Below are 18,233 nucleotides of genomic sequence, written 5' to 3' on the forward strand. Positions count from 1 at the left end.
GCCTTCCCATGTTTACCAGCGCCAAAGTGGCAGTGAACATAAGAATGCTAAAGAAAAATAGGATCCGTGCTGTGAATCATAATTACCATTTTTATTAAAAATTCGTACTTTGGGGACGCCTGGGTGGCTCAGTTGGTTAAGCAGCTGCCTTCGGCTCAGGTCATGATCCCAGTGTCCTGGGATCGAGTCCCACATCGGGCTCCTTGCTCAGCAGGAAGCCTGCTTCTCCCTCTGCCTCCGTCTGCCAATGCTCGCTCTTGCTCTCTCTCTCTCTCTGACAAATAAATAAATAAAATCTTTTATAAAAAAAAAAAAAAAATTCGTACTTTGCCAGAGCATTTTTTTCCAGACCTAGGACCTGTGGGTGTGATCTAATTTGCATTGCTTTAACATATTAATGGTTCATTTCAGGGGAACCACCTAATTAGCTTGCCAGTGGCCATTTCTGGCCATATTTGATTTGTGCCTACCCACAGAAACACTGAAGTTCTCAGAGGTGCTCTGGGCATTATTCATGACATGTATGAAATGCAAGAAGTAAGTGAGCCTGTTGATGTTTGCTGGTGATGAAACCTCTCTTGTCCAGTAACCCTGTATTTGCTCTAAGGATTGTTAGGTGAGGGCAGTGTGGTATAGTGTTGAGATTTGATAAAGCTGGATGGGAGAACATTGCTGTTCGCTAAAGTATTCTCTATTTTCATGTGTATGTTAGAAGTATTTCCCAATAAAATTAAGGAGTTTGTTAAAATGTGTGTTGAGGGAAAAGGGCACGGGCTCAGCAGAAAGAGTAGCACATAAGTGAAATTGGGCTAGGGGCAGAGAGAGGAGGGAAGAACTGGTAGATAATAATCCATTGTGTACATGCATAAATGATAGTTATTTTGTTGACTTAAAATATTTATGGTCTGCCATTCTGTTACAGATGAATGCTCCTAGATGGAAATTTCTCTCCAACCACTGTAGTCAGTGCTGTGGCCAGTGGGTCTTCCAAAACTCCACTATTCCTCTTTCGTATCCCACCCCTCTCACACCTCATTCTTTCTAAAAACTGAAGAGATAGAATGAACGACTGAAACGCTACTGACTCTTTAGTCCAGTCCTGCACATTCCACCCCCAAAACAAAATATACCTGCCTGTGTACCTGTAAGATTCCTCCTACTCAAGACTTCTTTTTCTTCATAGGTTTTTCAGCCCACAATCAGCTGACTCTTGACTCCTACATTTTCAACTCTGTCCTCTCCACTTACTTCTTTTCTGTGGCAAATAAATATACTTAAGCTCCTCCCATCTTAAAATACATTAACCCAACTTTCTATCTGGTTATTTTAGTCTCCCTCTTCCAGTCTAAAACTAAACTGCTTGAGAGAGTAGTCTGTACTTCATCTCTCCCTCCTCATGCCCTATTTATAATGTAGTCTCCTGCAGAAACGAATGCCACTTAAAAAAAAGGGGCGGGGGGAGCGCCTGGGTGGCTCAGTGGGTTAAGCCGCTGCCTTCGGCTCAGGTCATGATCTAGGGGTCCTGGGATCAAGTCCCGCATCAGGCTCTCTGCTCAGCAGGGAGCCTGCTTCCCTCTCTCTCTCTCTCTGCCTGCCTCTCTGTCTACTTGTGATCTCTCTCTGTCAAATAAATAAATAAAAATCTTAAAAAAAAAAAGAAAATGTTGCGATACATAATGCATTGCATGTATTTAAAGTGTACAATTTGATAAGTTTTGACAAATGAATATACAAGTGAAATATCATTAATCAAGATGATAAAAAACAGCCCCCAAAGTAATTTCTCTCTCATGCTTCTACCTGTTGCTCTTCCTCAATCCCCAGGCAAGCACTGTTCTGCTTTCAGGCAATGAGTTTGCATTTTTCAAAATCTTATAGAGTACGTTAAAAAAAAAAGAATTTTATATACTTCATCGTACAGTAACTATTAGTTTTTGTATGGCTTTTTTCACTCAGCATAATTATTTTGAGATTAAACCATGTCGCTTTGTGTAACAATAGTTATTTTTTAAAAAACCATTTTATTGATTGTGTAATTAGAATACAAAAAGCTGTATACATTTAATGCCTGCAACTTGACAAGACTTGGAGATAAGTATAAATCCTTGAAGCCATCACCACAATGTATGCCGTAAACCTATCCTTCACTTCCAGAAGTTTCCCCCGCCTTCTTCATTTATTTACTTATGTGATAACATTTAAGATCTAGCCATTTAATGGATTTTTAAGTATATAACACAGGATTATTAATGAATAAGTATAATTTTAAGTATAGAACTCAGGATTATTAAATACAGACTCTATGCTGTACATCTCTAGGACTTATTGTGCACAATTTGAACTTTGCACTCTTGGACTAATACTGCCCCGTTTCCCCTTTACACCAGTCCCTGGCAGCCACCATTCTGTTCTTTATTTCTATGCATTTGGTTATTTTAGATTCTTCACATAAGTATAGGCAAGACACAGAAGTAACCTAATGTCCCTCAGTGGACTAATGGATAAAGAAAATACTTATATGCATGGATAAAGATACACATATACATGGATATACAAATGGATATACAAATAAAGAAAAAATATATATACACACACACAAGGGATATTATTCAGACTTCCAAAAGGAGGAAATCCTGCCATTTGCAAAAGTGTGGAGGAACTTGGAGGACATTATGCTAAACGGAAGAAGTTCTTTCTTTTTATTGCTTACTATTATTCTATGTATGGGTATAGCACAATCTATCCTTTAGCCAGTTGATGGACTTTTAAGTTATGACCAGTTTGGGGCTATTACAAAGAAAGCTTCTGTAAACTTTCACGTATAAGTCTTTATATAGACATATGCTTCATTTTTAGGTAAATATTGAAAGGGAAATGGGCAGATCATATGTAGATACATGGCTAAATTTTTGAGAGATTACCAAACTGTTTTTCTAAGAGATTTGAGTGTTAACATTTCTGCCAGCTGTATATGAGCATTCTAGGTGCTCCAATAATATCCTCACCAGCAGTGGGTGTGGTCAGTCATTTAAATTTTATCTTTTCTAACAGGTGTATGGTGGGACCTTATTGTGGTTTTGATTTGCATTTCTCTAATGACTAATGATATTGAGCATCTGTCCATGTGCTTATTTACCACCCATATACCTTCACTGATGAAGTGCTTATTCAAACATTTTGTCAAATTTTTTTATGGGCTGTGTTTTCTTATTATTGAGTTTTGAGAGTTCTGCATATATTTTAGGTACAAGTTCTTTCCTTTTTTTAAAGATTTTTATTTATTTATTTATTTAGAGAGAGAACACATGCAAGTAGGGGAAAGGGCAGTGGGAGAGGGAAAGAATCTCAAGCAGACTTCCACTGAATCCAGAGCTCGATAAGGACTTGATCTCACAACCCTGAGATCTTGACCTGAGCCAAAATCAAGAGTCGGACGTTTAAACGACTGAGTGACCCAGGTGCCCCCTTAGATCTTAATAAAATATGATTTCCCTTTATTTTCTCCTAGCTTGTTGCCTGACTTTTTATTATCTTAATAATGGTGTATATATAACAGAAGTTTTTACTTTGATATATTCAAAGTAAAAAAAGTTTGTTAATTTGTTACATTAAGGATCGTGCACATGGGCATTGCATTTAAGAAATAGTTGCCTATCCAAGGATACAAAGATATTTTCTTTCATTCTCTTCTAGAAGTTTTATAGCTTTAGGCTTTAAATTTAGGTTTATAGTCTATTTTGAGGTATTTTTGAATATGTGTTCATTTTTTTTAAAAAATGGTGTTCATTTTTTTGCATATGGAGATCCTTGTGTTCCAGCACCATATGTTGAAAAGATAGTCATTTCTCCACGGGATTGCCTCTGCACTTTTGTAGAAAATCAGTTGTCTGTTTACGTGTTGGTATGTTTCTGGATTCTGTATTCAGTTCCATGGATCTCTCTCCATATTTAAAATAATACAATGCTATTTTGATTGTTGTAACAAATTAATGTCTTAAAATCAGACAGTGTTTGTCCTCCAGATTTTTTCTTTTGAGAGGTGTTTTGGCTCTTCTAGGTGCTTTGTATTTCCTATGAATTTTGGAGACATCTTATCTCACCAATAGAAGGTTGCTGCAGTTTTTATTGGGATTGTGTTGAATTATAGATCAGTATGAGAAAACTGATATCTTAACAATATTGAGTCTTCTGACCACTGAACATGGTTTAGCTCTCCATTTATTTAGGTCTTTAGTTTCTCAGCAATGTTTTATAGTTGTCAGAGTGAAGGACATGCACATCTTTTATCATATATCCTTAATTATTTCATATTTCATTTGATCTTATTGTACATGATAGTTTTATAATTTCATTTTCTATTTATTGCTATATAACTGACTTTTATAAATTGATCTTTTGCCCTACAACCTTGTTAAACTCACTTATAGGAATTAATTCCAATTAGTTAAATTAGAATTATTCTAGCAGATTTTTAAAAAGATTTATTTATTTTTGAGAGAGAGACAGCAAGTGAGGGGGGAGGGGAGGGATGGAGAGAGAAGGAGAGAGAGAATCTCAGAATCTCAAGCAGATTCCCTGCTGAGCGTGGAGCCCAACATGGTGCTCAATCTCATGACCCTGAGATTATGACCTGAGCCAAAACCAAGAGTTGTACACTTAACTAACTGAGCCACCCAGGCACGCCAATTCTAATAGATTTTTAAAATATGGACAATCATGTTGTCAATGAATAAATGTGGTTTTACTTCTTCCTTTGTAGTCTAAATGCTTTCTATTTCTTTCTTGCCTTATGACAATGGCTGGAACGTCCAGGAAAATGCTACTAGAATTAGGGGAAAGGTATATACTTGCTTTATTCCTGATCTCATGGGGGAAAGCATTAAGTTCTTTACTATTAGTCCTTTACTATTAGGTACAATGTTACCTGTAATTTTTTATAAAAACCTGTCATTAAGTTGAGGATGTTCTATGCTAGGCCTACTTTGCTGAAAGTTTTTATCAGTAATTTATGTTGGGTTTTACCAAAGGTTCTTTTTGCATCAATTGAAATGATTCTATCACTTTTTATAATTTATTAATTTGGTGAATTACATTGATTTTCTGATGTCATACCAATCTTGCTTTCCAGAGATAAACCCCAACTGGTAACAATAGATTGTCCTTTTTATTTATTGTTGTTTTATTTTCTTGTAATTTATTTGTCCAGGTTTGTTAATAGTTTAACACCCAAAGAATGAATGGGGAGCTATTCATTTCTCTTAAACTTTCTGAAAGAGTTTTTATAGAATCAGCATTATTTTTTCCTGAAGTGTTTTATAGAATTTATCAGGGAAGCTCTCCAGGCCTAGAGTTTCCTTTATAGGAAGTTGGGGTTGTTTTTTTTTTGTTTTGTTTTGTTTTGGTTTGGTTTTTTTGTTTCATTTTATTTCGTTTTTATTACGGTTTCCTTAGTAAATATATGGCTATTCAGGTTATCAATTTCTTTCTGGGTAAGCTTTGATAGTTTTTGTGTAGACTTTATAGTAGTGTCACCTCTCATTTCTGACATAGGTAATTTGTCTTTGCTTTTTTTTCTTGATCAGTCTAATTAATTGGTTATGAATTTTATTAAACTCATACGAGGTTGGTTCTATTTTTCTGTTTCATATTTCCCTGATTTCTGCTCCATTCTTTATTCCTGCCTTCTTACTTGGGGTTTAATTTGTTCTTATTTTTCTAGTTTTTTAAGGTCCTCATTGGTTTGAGAATCCTCTTTTCTAATATAGGCATTTAGTGCTATAAATTTCTAAGTACTACTTTTGCTGCCTCCTAAATGTTTGATAAGGGCTGTATTTTTATTTTTGTTCATCTTGAAATACTTTCTAGCATTTTTTTTCACTTTTTCACTTTCTTCTTATGGGTCATTTAGAAGTGCACTATTTAGTTTTCAAATAGTTAGGGGTTTCCCAGATATATTTCTGTTTCAGTGATCTTATGCCTCTGGATGATGAACTTCCAAGTGTTGTTTGTCTTTTTTTTTCCTCCCTGCCATGGTGGAAAAGGTTGGGTAGAGTGAGCTAGAGCTGAGTATTTTTTTCCCCGCCCCTCCGCCCCCCCACCACCCCATATATTATGGGGTATATTACTCTGGTAATACCCCAACTGCTCAGGCTTCCTTTAACTAGTTTTTCCTGAGGGCACATCTTATTAAGAAGAGCAGAGTGGGAGCACCTGGGTGGCTCAGTGGAATGAACATCTGACTCCCCTTGATTTCAGCTCAGGTCATGATCTCAGGGTCCTGAGATCCAGCCCTGCATGTGGGGCTCCCCGCTCATTGGAGACTCTGCTTCTTTCCTTCTCCTTCTCACTCCACTCACACGCATACACATTCTTTCTCTCTCTCTCTCTCTCTCACTCAAATAAACAAATAAATCTGAAGAAGAAGACGAAGACGAGCAGAGTGCTTTTTCTCCTCCTTCTGCCAGAAGCTGGGGATTTTCCTCTCCTGTTTACTGTATGAATCTGGCCAAGCTCCTAAAGGTAGTCTTACAATATTGTGGGTTTCCCCTATGATGGCTACCCCTGGATTGTTTAACTCTCAGAGTTGTAAGCACTGAACTTTCGGCAATTTGTCAATACCAGTTCAGGTTTTCCTAGCCCAGCACTGGCACTAGATCCCACAGCAGTTTCTGCTGGGGAGTCTCTGCTCTGGAAAGTTGTGACTCCCTATGTTTGCTAGTCTGTCTTTCCATTCCTGGAGGCTGAGGTTTGTCCTGTGTCTTTCCCTCTCTTATGGATCCAAGAATTGTTGATTTTTTTCAATCTATTCAGTGTTTTACTTGTTAGGCAGGGTGATGACTAGCAAGATTCTTACATGAAGAACTGGAAACTCAGTGTTCTTTTTACTAAATTGTATTGCCTCCTATTCTTTTTAGATGATAAGAAAGACATTATTATTTGTCATTTCCTTTCAATGGCCTGGAAGCATGAAGCTTTTCTGGTATGGTGGTATAATGGCTTTGGAAACTCTCAGGAAAATTGTAAGAGAAATGAGACCATTGTATGATAAAATGTATGTGTATATCTGTTAAGGGGAAGATGGTTAATGTCTAGAGCAGAGAAAAACAATTAGCACATTTATTTCAGATCAGCAAATATATATTGAGTGTCAACTCTATACTCACTTCTCAGACACTGCTCATATTTCAATTATCAACTCCAATTTTTGGTTTGACATTATGTCTCCTGTCTTTAGAGGATCCATTCATGCTTGCTGGGAGCTAGCAATATGTTTGAATTTTCAGAGATAAATTAAAAGTTCATCTAATGTTTTCAACAAGGATGTAGCATAAGTCAAAATTGTCTTATGCATTCTTTTTAGCTAGTCAACGTATTTTTTTTAGCCAACAGATTCTAGCCTTATTGAAAAGAACAGTGGCACTGTGAGAAAAACCTGATTCAAGTCATGCATCTGTTGCCAACTAGTTGTGTGGCTTGGGTCAAGTTACTCAGTCACTACGTGGCTTAGTTTCTTTTTTTGTTATAGAACAGGACTGGACCAGAGCTATACTCACAACTCTGAGTCATCTAGGGGCTTTGCAATAATGTCAACACACAACCCCACTTCCAGATATTAGGGTACAACTGGTCTGGGTTCAAGAGAACCCTAGATAAATTTTTTTTTAAAGATTTTATTTATTTATTTGACAGAGATCACAAGTAGGCAGAGAGGCAGGCAGAGAGAGAGGAGGAAGCAGGCTCCCTACCGAGCAGATAGCCCGATGCAGGGCTCGATCCCAGGACCCTGGGATCATGAGATCATGACCTGAGCCAAAGGCAGAGGGTTTAACCCACTGAGCCATCCAGGCGCCCCAACCCTAGATAAATTTAATGTAAGCCATTGACTAGGGTGATCCAATGATTTCCAGCTTACTCCTTGGTCTTGGGTAGCACACCATCTTATTAAGCATAGCTACAAGATAAGGTGTCACAGTGAACTTGATCAATACTTAGTATCGGATAGTTACCAAAGGGAACATTTTCTAAGAATTAATATGCAATTAAAATATATTTGCCACAAACTTCATACAGAACTTGATATAAGTGTTTTCTTTGATTAAAAAGTACTTCACATCTTGCAATTCTCCAAGCTTTTGTTTTACACGTTGTACATATGGAAGGTATATGTAGGAAACTGGTCTGGATGTGAACTTACTCTTGTACTTACTCAATGGCATGATTCAGAATGCCGTGTTTTCAAAATTTCTTTTTTTTAAATTTTTTTTAAAAAATATTTTATTTATTTATTTGAGAGAGAGAGACAGTGAGAGAGAGCATGAGAGAGGAGAAGGTCAGAGGGAGAAGCAGACCCCCTGTGGAGCTGGGAGCCCGATGTGGGACTCGTTCCTGGTACTCTGGGATCGTGACCTGAGCTGAAGGCAGTTGCTTAACCAACTGAGTCACCCAGGCACCCTAAAAATTTCTGAAAAAAATCTTTCCTCTGTATTGAATCTAGATGTGTAAAGAATGTTGCTGTTTTGATCCTTTGAAGTTACAGCAGTTTGTGGGTGTGCTTGCAGTGGTTCCGTGTCCATTACTTTGTTGATAATCGTATTCAAAGAAGACAAGTACTTTATGGTTTGCATCCTAAAGGATGTCACTCTGCCCTGTGTGTGCATGTGTATCTATGTGTGTATGTATTTAATTGCTTCTGAGAGGGTAGTTTTTAGGCACCTCCTTTTTGGTCCCTACCCAATTGGTTTGGTCTCATTAGAGATTGCATATAATTGGCACCAGAAAAATAAGTGTTTTTCTTTTCTGTGTTAGAGTTTAGGAAATTGTAGCTCATTTTGCTGAGCGGCAGTTACTGATTCTGCCATCTATTGGCATCATGACCTTACATAGATTACTCTCTGTTTTATCATCTGTAAAATGTTTTATAAGGGCCTCAGTTTTATCATCTGTAAAATGCATACAGAATAAAATAAATGATATATGAAAGAGGTCTAGCCCAGTGCTCATTAAATAGTAGCTTCTAGCATTCATCCATTCATTCATCCAAGTACTTTGAAGATTTTATTTTTGTTCATTTGACATAGAGAGAGAGATCACAAGTAGGCAGAGCAGCAGGCAGAGAGGGCGCTGGGGAAGCAGTCTCCCTGCTGAGCAGAGAGCCCGATGTGGGGCTTGATCCCAGGACCCTGGGATCATGACCCAAGCCAAAGGCAGAGGCTTAACCCACTGAGCCACTCAGGCACCCCTCATTGAGGTACTTTGGGTCTTACTTCATGTTTTGTACTGACCACAAAAAAAGACAACAGGTTTCTAACCTTGTGGTTTAATGACCTAAGGAATGATCAAAGCTCAGAATAGGTGATGCACCTGGTTTCCATGTTAAGTTTTGTGTTAACGCTTTTATAATTATATTGCTACAAATACATGTAAAGTTAAAACTGTGGGTAACAATATAGATATTGCAATATTACAGTGGCTTTGCATTTGATTTTCAAAAATGTCTTTTGTACTAGTTAAGTGCTTTGGCTTATTTGGAAATTTTCAAGAAATTATGCTTTTAAGACTAAACTGTTTTCTCCTCTTCTTTCAAGTGAGTCACTTCACTCATTAGTGTAGAAAGTTGAATTTTATTGTAGACTGTCATGTTTTCTACATACTCTATGTCCAGAGAATACAAATTATCCTCCACTTTCTATCAGGAACTTTCTATGAATAGCTATTATAGTCTAGTCTATATTATTATTATAACAACAGTAATTTCTGATGCTATCAAAGTGAGTGGGTATCTGCATTTTCATTATAACTTCTTTCAAACAATGAGTTGACAATTGAGCTGTAAAAATATTCTCTGTATGGTCCTTGCATTGAAGGGATTCATTTTGGCAGCTTTTTCTTGTCGTCTTTGTTGTCTTCTTTCTCTTTCCTTGAAAGTTCCATAAAATTGTCTTCAAGTGAAATGAATATAAAAGAGGAAATTGGCCATTTAGAGTACATTTCCTAGTGCAGGTGTAAGGCATAGTTTTTACTGAGAGTAACAACATATGGAACCATTCTGATCATGTCATTGGACTGATGACAAACCTGTTGCTTTAAAGTTGTTTCAGTATGTGAGAATAAGGACTTAGGAATGAAGGAGAAGGTTCTTCATGCTGAGAGAGACTATTTCTATTAGAAACTTTATTTTCCCAGAAGAGGTACAAAGAGGGCAAGAGTAAGAAGCAAGCAAATGTAAAATCATGCCATGCCAACTATTGGGTCTTTTTTTTTTTTTTAAACAATAAAGAGTTTTATGTATTTTCTTCTTATAATAAAGCTTATGAAACAATGAGGATCCTCTGTCCTATATCATGGGGTTTTATTTGCTCCATTGCCATTTATGAATACCCAAATGTTCCACAGGGAGAATCTTGTAAGCTAACTGGAACCAAAAGACAATTATAACCAGGAGAACTGTAATCAGTGTGCCAAAAATATATATTTTTATCCACAATGAAAGTTAAATAACCTAGAAAAATAGTTGTGATACTTCACACTTACAAATCATGCATCTACATGATCCTTATTCTAAGGAGTGAAAATGTTTTTACGCACATTCTGATTAATTCACAGAAATCTCCATAAAGAGGGTAAATTGGAATTGTGGTTTTAAAGGGCCAAATTTATCACCCATCTATGTATGTTGGCATTTGCAGGATTAAAATTAGACTTTTTCAGACTTCTCTTCTGCCTTAGTTCTATATGTTAGACTATCCTACCTTTGTTTTAGGAGAATCATTTATAATTCTTAACACCTCTAAAGAAAAACATTTTTAAAGGCAGTTTAGTTCTTCTTTGGTAGAACAATCAGGAAACACAGCATTGCTTTATGTAGCAGTTTCAGCTTTTTAAATTTTTTTCTCTTTGCCTCAAAGGAAAAACTGAAAAGTCAGAAAATAAGTCTGTTTGGAGAGAGCTTGAGAGTCTCCTGAGGGAAGCATTCCTCATTACCCTGCTTGGAGAGAGGGTGGAGTGAGTGTGGCTCTTGACTCGGCCATGGGCAATTAGGTGATAACTTCCCCTTTGCCAACCTTAAGAGACTCTTAACTCTAGGAAACAAATGGAGTGTTGCTGGAGGGGAGGTGGGTTGGGGTATGGGATAATTTCGTGATCAGCATTAAGGAGGGCAGTTGGTGTAATGAGCATTGGGTGTTATATGAAACTGATGAATCATTAAATCCTACCCCTGAAACTAATAATACAGTACATGTTAACTAAATTGAATTTGAATAAAAAGTATTTTTAAAATCCGCTTTGCTACCATCTTTGCCCTAAAGCTCAGTTGTCATGTTTGCATGCAACAGGCGAACCCTTCTTAGTTTGTCAAGATACTTGATTTCCCATATGCCTGATATATTTAGCACTGATTACAATTCCATTGCTTATAATTGGCCATTCAGATGTCCAGGTGATTTTTTTTTTTTAACAGATATGTTTTCCTCATTTTAACCTGAAAAACAAAACAAAACTAAGGGCTCGGTCAGGGAGAATCTTTTTCATTGGAGACATGCTTTTTCAAAATTATAGCTATTGATTCATATTTTACACTCTGTCTGAATTTACCCTTCTACTTCCCATTCTTTTAGCTAAATGCTTCTTTACCGTCAAGGCTCAGGTTGGGGTACCTCCTTTGAGGTCTTCTCTGAACCTGACAGAAGGGTTTCTGGCAAAACACTTCTAGTGTATCCTCAATGGTCTGTTCATTGTTCTCTCTGCCTGATTAGAGCACTCCAGAAAGTTAAGAACTGTGGCTTTCATCTCTTTATCTCTAGCGCCTAGCCTGAAATAGGCATTCAGTCCATAGGTCTGGAATGAATAATGCTATTCAGACTGCTGTTTCTGTACTATGTTATTTACAAGTTTTCAAATTCATTGTTTATGAACTCAACTTATACTTTACGATGTAACTGAGAGACCATTAAAATATTCATTCATCTTGTCAGAGTTAAATTTATCCTTGTTCTCTCAGAATAGTCTCTAAGCTATTTAACCTTATGTCCTCAAATTCCTCATCTATAAAATGGGGATTTTAATACCTAAATGACACACAAGGGTATTGTAAAAATCATAGGAAGTAAACTTGAAAGAAAATGGAAAAGGAGAAAAAGTTTATTTCTGTGTAATGGCTAATGATTTTGAAAGATAAGCTTCATTTTTCCAGAAGTGGGAAAATGATTGTTTTTTTTTTTTAATTTTTAAAAATTTCATCTTCCCCATGTTTCATAGGAAGAGTCCCACTAACATATGTAGGCTCATAGAAGCCCACGCTTCCCTCCCAATTCCTGTACCCAATTCTTGAAATTTCTTTAATCAGATGTTAAACTTTTTACTCCTAATTAGACATAAAAGCACAAATGATAAATCCTGAAGGAAATAGTTCATGTAAATAAGTAGGCTAAATTAGGAGCCCTTCTCTCAGAGCACGGCTGGGTGAGGAAGGTGTAAGTAAGATGGCTCAAGGAAAGGGAAGGAGAATAGGAAGGAACACAACAAGGCAGGGGTTTACAGAAAACAAACTTTGCTTGGGGATGATTTGCTTACTTATGGACTCAGCTGTAAGCAGTATTGACCTTTTGTGTTAAAAGCCTTAAGCAGTCTGTCCTGTAACACAGGACCTGCCCAGAAACCCTCTGGGGTCAGGAAAGGGGAGGTAGAGTGGAGTGGAGTTAGTAGGTCTTTACTCCTGGCATCTCTCCCTGCAACTTTAGTAGCCAAATCATTTCAAAGGAGTCTCTTCCTTTGCTCTTCATTAAGAGACTTTTCTCGTTTCTTCTAGACCACACAGGAATTTTAGCTACAATAGAAATTAAAAATATATATATATATACATATATATATATATATATGTATATATATATATATATTTTTTTTAACTCCCTGATCTGCAGTTCAGGTACCATTCTATATCATAACCAGAGGCAAATAAGAAGATGAACAAAAAAATTTTTAAAAGAATCAAATCTTCTGGGGCACCTGGGTGGCTCGGTGGGTTAAAGCCTCAGCCTTCAGCTCAGGTCAGGATCCCAGGGTCCTGGGATCGAGCCCCGCATAGGGCTCTCTGCTCGGTGTGGAGCCTGCTTCCTCCTCTCTCTCTCTCTGCCTGCCTCTATGCCTACTTGTGATCTCTGTGTGTGTGTGAAATAAATAAATTAAAAAAAAAATCAAATCTTCTTTGTTAAGAAAACTGATTCTTGACACCAAAAGGCTCGTTGCTTTGGCATTATAAACCATAGAATAAACATCTCTGGGAACTGTGTTTTTCCCCATTCAGATGCCTGCTCCAGAGCATTTCTTTGTGAAATCCCAAACTTGATTTTTGTCATGGCAGGGATACCGTTATAGGCAGTGCTGGAGCATAGTTTCAAGGTCTTCCTCAGTTGACCTTGACTTTGCTTCTTAACTGCCTCTCACCACTTGCCCATCCCTTGGATAAAGTTAGGAGAAGCCACGGCAGAATTGAAATTGTGGATGTGGTGGTAAAAAGCCACGTGAAAATAGTACAGCTTATGTGGTAATAGTACGTCATGTAATCATGAGACCTTTATTTTGACAGGTGTTTACCTCAAAATATTGCATTAAATCAGGGTCCCTAATTACAGGGAAGAAGAAAAAGGCAGAGCCTGACTATAATAGAACAGGAGAAGCCCGGGAGAGATGATTACAGACGATAATAGACATTAGTGAAGGCCCGTAAGAAACATTCTCCCTGGGTGATTGCCAGCTGGCTTTGATTGAATAGATCATAAACTGAGTTTGCAGGAATGTTTCCAAGTGTACAGACTGTATTGTGGGAATTGGCAAGCCTCCGACAAAGTGGGTGAGGTCCTAACTGTTAACTCTCAAGATGGGCATTTTTGGTTAACAGCTCTTCACTTGTATTTTTCCTTTGTTTGGTACAGGGCAAAATGTAGGTTATAACGTCCCTAGGGGAGAACACCGCTGTCTAAGGAGAAGTTTAGACAGTGAAGTCTTTTTTTTCCCAATAGAAAGCAACATTATTAAGGGGATAGTTCTGAGGAATTCTGTTGTGGTATATTTTCTTCTGTTATTTCATTACCATAGAAGCCGCATTCTGCCATAATTACTACAAGGGCGTGTCAGTCACAAAATACCTTCAGTGGACCACCGATCCGCAATTACATCTGTGATATGGCTGTTGATTTGACACCACAAGGGATTTCAGTAGAGTGCACAGGCCTGTGCCCTCGAGACTTGGGTCCAAATAATTTCTCAGGTTATAACATATATTGGATTTTAATTATTCATAGTAATTGGAATTCCTGAAGAATGAATGAAGGAATGTCATTTCTAACAAGTCAATCCTGTATACCCTGGAGAATAGAGGACTTCACACTGAGGTAAAATGAAAGTCATTTAGGACCTGAAATGTCTTTATCTTCTATAAATAAGTGCAACCAGATTCAATTACTGACACGTAATATCCCTAATTAAGAATTTGTGGATCAGATACTTCTTAGTAACAGTAACAGAGAGGAGAACTGTAGGGATTTAAGAAAAGGGCTCATGTAAGCAAAGAACAGTGGTAAAAGAGAAATTCTTGAGTCAAAAAAAAAAAAAAAAAAAGAAAAGAAAAAAATCCTTGGGTCAAACCCTGTCATTTCATGGTTAAATGACTTACTCAAGGATTAGAAAGACAGGAAGAGAACATCAGACTCCTGACTGTCTATCCATATCAAACTGTTACCTCCTAGGTTTTTTTCTCTAGTCCAAAATTCTGCAAAAATCTATGAAAATGACCAAAGCAAAAGCTAATTAAGGAACCGACATCATCTGAATAAGATCCTTGAAGGTGATAACTATGTTTAGTCATTTTTAATCCCCTAGTATGTAACACAATCCCTCATACATATCAGGTAGTCAATATACTTTTCATTAAAGCAGTGATTTTGTTCTTAGTAGAAAAGTAAATTCTTTAAAAACATCTAATGCTGCCATGAGCATTTGATGTGTATGGTGCCATTATTCAGGATATTTCACTTGTGATTACTTAAGATTAAAATCACCAAGGATAGGAAAACATCCATTAGTTGTCTGCCAGGATTAGAAAAACGAATTTCTATATTTTGGACCTCTGTTAAGCCTGGTTTACTTTTTGGGTTATATGGCCTCTCCCTAAATAGAATTTCTTCCAAGAGTGGTAGATCCTTGTTCTTTCCAGATTTTGTAGTAAGTAACCACTTGGGATTTGGCCTACCTACATTCAGATTGGTTTTTGCTTGCTAATTTTTTTTTTCTTTCATCAAAGTTACGCTCTTCTTTCCTTCACCAGAAACATAGTTATTAAATTTTGATTCAGGATTACATCACATACAATATCTTACCTAGTGAAACTTTAGAGAAAAAGCCTCAGGACATGAAAAACTAGAGTCCCCTTCCCTGCTAGAGAAGTCCAGGAACCCCACAGAATACATTTTTTGGATAATAAGAAAAATGTTCTACAAAGTCTCATTCTGCTATTATATTCATCTCACAAATAACAAGTGTAGAAATATAGCTTATGACTTTTTAGTGGGTTTCTCTTAGTGCACATTTCACAACTTTTAGGGTTTTGTTTTTTTTTGGGGGGGGGTTTGACATTTCTTTCTGCCAAAATCTCAGCGATGTAGTAAACACAAACAATCTTGTGTGCATTCAAAAAGCCATCAAATATCGAAGCTTTAGTCATATGTTTTGATGACTTGATGCAATTATAAGCCCTTATAAATCAAAGATACATTTCAAAGATCCAAAATACAAGTTTTTTAAATTTATTCAGAATTCTGAGCCTATGACAGCCACTTAACTATGAACGAACTAGGTTAGGAATATGAATTTTATTGTCTTTTGAAAACCCTTAGGGTTTATGCATTGGACAAAAGTTAAAAATGCTATTCTCTTTGACTAATAAATGGTAAAAGTGTTTGGCTATGTTTTTGTTCTTTTGTATGTTTGCGTGAATATTTTGGAATTCATTGTAATGACCATTAGGTAGAACCTTATGCAGTTACGCTTGACAAATTTTCAAGTTGTTCACTCGTGGAAAAATGCTCGTCATACAAGAAGCAATGACCAAAGAAGTGTGTACTTGCATGAAAACATTAGCACATTCGAGATAAGGAAATGGACTATCTGAATACAGTATTTTTTGTTCAGGTGAAAGTTATACAGGAGTCTATGTTACTTCTGGTTTAGCAGACTTGTCTAAATATAAGGAGGATGGTGGGATTATTACCGGGCTAGGTATTTCTATTTTAATAATACATGAATAGCCAAAAAAAAAATTAAAAGTGAGAAAATTGATTGGAAATAATCAAAAAGCAGTATTGTGGAAAAAATAGAAAAATAGTTATTTTTAGCAGTCATTAAGTGTTTTCAGACAAGTTAATTCTTTGATCTTTGTATTACCCTAGTGAGGCATATGTGGCAGACCTTGTCATCATTCTTGTTTTACCATGGAGATTTGCCTAAGGGTATAGTTTTTTTTAATAGCAGAACTGGAAAGAGAATGAGCTCTCCCAAAGCCACATCCCTACTGAATGGTAGTGATTTTTCTGAGTTATCCAAGAACTAGTACTGATGTATATTTAACTGCTAACAATGGTTATAGTATGGTAGCAGCTAGGATCACAGATGGCTCCTTATCAAAGGTTGATTTCAGTTAGGGTCTTTGTCCTGGTCTTCTCTCCTTTTCCAGTCCTTTGATTCTATTGCACGTGATCACAAAGCCTGTCAGAATAATTCCAAAAATAGTGCTTGGTACAAGCTATCCATCATCCATCCATCCATCTGGTCAGTAAACTAATTTGTATATTTGCCTAGATTCCCATAATTCATGCCTACCCTGTATGTCTTCTTCCCTTCCATACCCAGACTGTACATTTCTGACAGTGAGAGAGGACTGGGTATGGTGACAGTTGCTCTGGCCATTACCCATGTGTGATAAATTGCTTAGTAATCTCCACAGCACCTTCATGCATACGTTGTAAGTGTTTAGGGCATTGTAACTTGGGAAAATTTCCAATCTTTCATAAATAACCATTAATCTGTCCTTTTTAAATTCAGCTTTCCACATCTGTTTCAAATTGTTCAGTGCTATTCCAGGAGTGCATTAAACCTCCAATCCAGGTGGTATTAAGGGGATAAATGAGCCACAGGGAAAAGACACTCTGTATTTTTCTTAAAGCAATTCTTTCTCCTTTTTGCAAAGTTAGGAGCCAAGCAATTTACGATTAAGATTTTTGGAGGATATCCTCTGTCATTTTAAGCCATCCTTGTCTATGAGTTTTGAAAAAGCAGTTTCAGCTCTGCTGTGCTAGCACCCATTAATGTTTTTCTCTGTATTGGTAGATCATAAATATCATTTCTACCATCAAAATTAATGTAGTTTTAATTCATTACGGTTTACTATGGATTCTTATTAGGGAAAAATGAAAAACAGTTATAATCTAAGATCAGTTAGAAATAAGGAAGTGTCTGAATATGCATTTATATTTATGATGTTCAGGAATTTCAGAGAAAGTTATCAATAATTTTAGTTTGATACATTTTTCTACAGGGAGCAACTTGCTTTTCAGGACAGAAGATGTTATTATTTTATGAATTATTATTTAATATTATTTTGCTTTGTATCTGCTCTACTTTAGTTAATGAAAATTATAAAGGTGCATCTTTTCTTACCATAGATAGTCCATAACTTATTTTCTCAGAGACTTTCCAAAGAAAATATTTTCATCAGAATGAATCAACCGGGACCGTTAGATTTACAAAAGTCTCCTCGCATAATAGAGAGAATGCTCTGCAGAATAAATGCATATAAAGATAGAACTCTACGGTACACCAGATGACATGTAACTCTGAAAGAGGAATGTTTTCAAATTGACCTTGAAGATGTTAAGGGACTCTCAAGAACCAATATTAGACAGGGGGCTAACTAGAAAATAAGATTTTTTATCTCTGGCATTTGTAAGGGGCATAAAAGGAACAACACGTTGATTATTTGACCCACAATACACTGCCCACACAGGAATGCAAAGAGGAAGAAAATTCAGCTGCATGCCTCTATCAAAGTTAGTAAAAATTTCATAGATAGATCATCACATAAAGTGCACAAAATCACTGGCTTTGCAAATGGCTTATTTCGTAGCTACAGTCTGCTGTTCCATCCACGCGTAGGGGACTGACAGCTGCTCCACCCATTAGCATTA

General features: G+C 36.7%; 1 protein-coding gene across 2 annotated transcripts in view; it reads left to right on the forward strand.

Annotated features, from left to right (window-relative positions):
- The window catches only part of VAV3 (vav guanine nucleotide exchange factor 3), a 363,312-nt gene that overhangs the window by 298,052 nt on the left and 47,027 nt on the right, over positions 1-18,233 (forward strand). The window lies entirely within an intron of this gene.

The sequence above is a fragment of the Martes martes genome (assembly GCF_963455335.1).
Source record: "Martes martes genome assembly, chromosome: 4".
In the NCBI taxonomy this organism is placed as follows: domain Eukaryota; kingdom Metazoa; phylum Chordata; class Mammalia; order Carnivora; family Mustelidae; genus Martes; species Martes martes.